At 38.5% G+C, this 4,022-nt stretch overlaps 1 long non-coding RNA gene across 1 annotated transcript; it reads left to right on the forward strand.

Moving 5' to 3' along the window:
- The first annotated feature begins 2,540 nt into the window (after positions 1 to 2,540).
- On the forward strand, positions 2,541 to 3,814 carry LOC135058180 (uncharacterized). The gene is made up of 5 exons (XR_010244657.1): positions 2,541 to 2,578; positions 2,743 to 2,826; positions 2,906 to 3,056; positions 3,137 to 3,218; positions 3,704 to 3,814. It is a non-coding gene; the product is annotated as an uncharacterized LOC135058180 (long non-coding RNA).
- Positions 3,815 to 4,022: the final 208 nt, after the last annotated feature.

A 4,022-nucleotide genomic window follows, 5' to 3' on the forward strand; every position in this document is an offset into this window, starting at 1 on the left:
GGTGGGGTGTGTTAAAACTGAAATCTAAATTGCAATGTAAAAATAAAGCAGTAAGTATTTACCTTGCGCAGAAACAAAATAACCCACCCAAATTTAACTCTCTCTGCACATGTTATATCTGCATCATTCCCCCCCCAGAGGCGTATCTAGGGTAGGGCGAGTGGGGCACGTGCCCTGGGCGCCTTGGCAGGCCCAGGCGAGGGGGGCGCCGGCGGCGGCCAGGGCATCATGCCCCATTCGCCCCCGTCAACCCGAAATGTGAGGGGAGGAGAGCACAGCGTCTCTCCCTCCCCTCACCGCCGCTGCCAGCAGCGCTGCTGTGTCCGGTCTCCGGCGTTAGCCAATCAGAGCTTGCGGACCGCCCATTTTTTTGCTTCTTTTGTGTGTGTTTTTTTCTTGGGGGGGAGGGGACGCGCCATTTTCCATATTCCCCTGGGCTCCGAAAACCCTAGCTATGCCTCTGCCCCCCCCCCCCCTGCAGTGCACATGGTTTTGCCCAACTGCTAGCAAATTTGCTGCTGCGATCAACTCTGAATTAGGCCCACTGAACGGAATTTTTTTATTTATTTATAAGTATGTATGTGAAGAGCTCTTGCTAAATAACTCAAAAAGTATTCCCATGTCTCTGAGAGATTTGTGTCAATCATAATGTGACCAAGTGACCAATAGAGGAGCTCTTCTAATAGTTTTCATGAGGATAGTTTTAAAAGCTGCAAATAATGTGGACTCACGGGGGGCTGATCCTGATTCAGACGCCGTGTCTGTTTCTTTTGGTGTTAATTTTTGCAAATGCTACAACAGTCTTTCCTTGGTTTACATCCATGCATGCAGAGGTGTCACAATGGGGTGCAGACTGCAAGGGGGGACAGGTAAGATGGCACCGGGACTCCTGCAGCCGCAGGAGTCATCTTTAGTTTCTGTTGACAAGCAGAAATTGTGAAGCGATCGCAATTTCTGCTTGTTGAAGAGGGGGAGGCACCGGTCAGCATGCTGGGCTGCCTTTCCCAGCGATGGCCAGCCCCCAGCATGCAACCAAAAGGATAGCAAATTCTGCTGATTAGCAGAATTTTCTATCCTTACTGAATTAGCCCCAGAGTCCCCATGGGCAGCCAGGCTTCTCCGGGGATGCTGAGCACGCTGCCAGAGTGATGTAAGGGGAGGACTTCCTGCAAGACAATGCTCGTTCCAGCAAGACCACATCCCCTTTTTGGGAGGGGGGCTGTTGGCCACACCAGGTGTGACTGACCCCGGTGCTGTCACTGCTTGCCTCTGAATGTACAAGGACCGAGACGCCCACTTGCACTGTCTATAGATGCTGAAATACCAATTGGTGTCTCCTGTGCACCTCAATCTCAACTCTGTGCACTTGTTATCTGAACTAATGGACAGAAGAAGAAAAATTGCTCCACTGCATCCACCATCTGTTATATGTGCGAGAATCAAGCCTAATGTGTAAAACATTTTTCACAAAAGCACCTATTTGTGTGCGTACGACATAGGTGCACGCCCACTTTACTTCTGGGAAGTGAGCAAAGTTTGCTGAATTTGCAGACTTCTAAGAGGGGAATTCACATGCTACTATACTGTTGCCTGCTACAAAGAGCAAAAATATTGTATGACTAAGAAATAGTTACCAATAGAGAACAGCAAATCTTCATACAGTGTTTTCAGTGTTGAAATGAGGTCTATCTATTTGTAGCCTTATCGGAGTATTTTTCACTAAAACAACCCTAGTAAATTTATTTAAGACTTTTTTCACTTAACATTAATCTAATCTCTTTAAAATTATCACAATTACTATATCAATAAGGTGTAACCACCGAGTTTATTGAACTTTTGATGTTTATTTATTTTCATTACCACTTCAACAATATTTAATGATTATAATTAATTATTACAGCTGGATAACACTTTGATTCTATAGAATACTTATACATATACGGATTGGCATTAACCAACGGGATGTGGTCCTGTTTTAATTAAGTAAGTTTAATTTACTAATTAATGATCAATAGTGCACAATGTAAAGATTAGGATCTCTGATTATAAATGTCACTCATAGGTTTTACAGCGAAATCTATACCAATATATAGGAAGAAAGGCTTATTGCATTTCTAAGCAGTGGAGGCTTTGACCTACTGCTATCACAGCATTTGCTTTTGAGTTTTGAATCATTACCACTAGGTGATTTATCCATCAGTACTAACATTGGCATAAGTAAATTAAATAATTAGCTTGTTTGATGAATTACCATGCAAAAGATAACGACCACCCTATGTATGTATGTATAGGTTATAAAACAATTAAGTTTACAAACAAACTGGGTGCTTATTCAGAAATAACTTGGAGGCCCATATTAACTTGAGGAATTATACTAGTCTGTTGAAGTGGAACACTTTTATATAATTAGACTAATGAGTGATCCTGCAGCATGGATCAGATTAACTAATTTGATCCATGCTGTTACATTGAGAGGAAGTGATGTCACTTCCTAGTGGTATAAATAGGTGGATAGATTTTCCACAGCTCACTTGCTATTCTGGAAGGAAGGAGTAAACACAAAGGTGGAGTTCACATAGTAAGTTTATTTAAGACTTTTTCACTTAACATTAATCATATCTCTTTAAAATTATCACAATTACTATACCAATAAGGTGCAACCACCGAGTTTATTGAACTTTTAGTGCTTATTTTTTCATTACCACTTCAACAATATTTAATGATTATAATTAATTATTACAGCTGGATAACACTTTGATTCTATAGAATACTTGATACATATACGGATTGGCATTAACCAACGGGATGTGGTCCTGTTTTAATTAAGTAAGTTTAATTTACTAATTAATGATTAATAGTGCACAATGTAAAGATTAGGATCTCTGATTATAAATGTCACTCATAGGTTTTACAGCGAAATCTATACCAATATACGGGAAGAAAGGCTGATTGCATTTCTAAGCAGCGGAGGCCTTGACCTACTGCTATCACAGCGTTTGCTTTTGAATTTTGAATCATTACCACTAGGTGATTTATCCATCAATACAAACATTGGAGTAAGTAAATTAAATTTAAATAATTAGCTTGTTTGATGAATTACCATGCAAAAGATAACGGTCATTCTATGTGTGTATAGGTTATAAAGGGAAAATTTTGAATTAAGTGCAGATATCCGATCGATCATCCTATTGGGCATTAAGATCCCACATGTGTGACATGTAAGTAATGACATGTAGTCTATGAGTAAAATTTATGAAAAATTTAAATTTATTAAAATTAATCAAAATTTATTATAAAATATTTTTTTCCATGAGATTGATTTTGAGACCCATATGTTGGTGGACTAATGATACGTAGTTTTTACGTATAAATACAGGTGACCCATATGTCAGTATCATGAATGGAGTCCTTATAAAGGAATTTATATTTCGTTTGGTCGACCTTGTGTCAATGAAATAGACATATTTTTCCTTCAATGTTCTAAAAAAAATGCTTTATATATTTGATATAATTTTGTTAAGTAAAAAAGGTCTAGTAGATGTATCGTACTGACCTAAACAACTTAAGATACGGTTTTTGCATGCTGTCATACATAGGACATCACTTGGTTAATATGGACTACTAGATATCATTTATGATACAATATACATAATTTTCTTCATGTTTTCTCTCTTCCTCCTTTTCCTCATTGTAAAAAATCCAGCGGAAACGTATACCTCAGATGAAGTCTCTCGTGGACGAAACACATTGGGTTTTATGAACAATTTCATCTGAACAAACTGAATTGTATTATTGTCGGTGTAAAACTATTTTAATGGATATTGTATTATGATATGCTGTTACATGTCATATCCGTTTTAAATAAATAATTTATACTAAGTTCTGTTTTCTGCTGGTCAAAAGATTGGGAAAAACAATAACACTATGTGCCCTCATAATATTGTATATATTATCTCTATTTGACCCTCTACTAGTGGGAGGATATTTGTGAGGTGCAGCCATACCACAGCATGGGATAAAAG

Source organism: Pseudophryne corroboree, chromosome 3 (assembly GCF_028390025.1).
Source record: "Pseudophryne corroboree isolate aPseCor3 chromosome 3, aPseCor3.hap2, whole genome shotgun sequence".
Lineage (NCBI taxonomy): Eukaryota > Metazoa > Chordata > Amphibia > Anura > Myobatrachidae > Pseudophryne > Pseudophryne corroboree.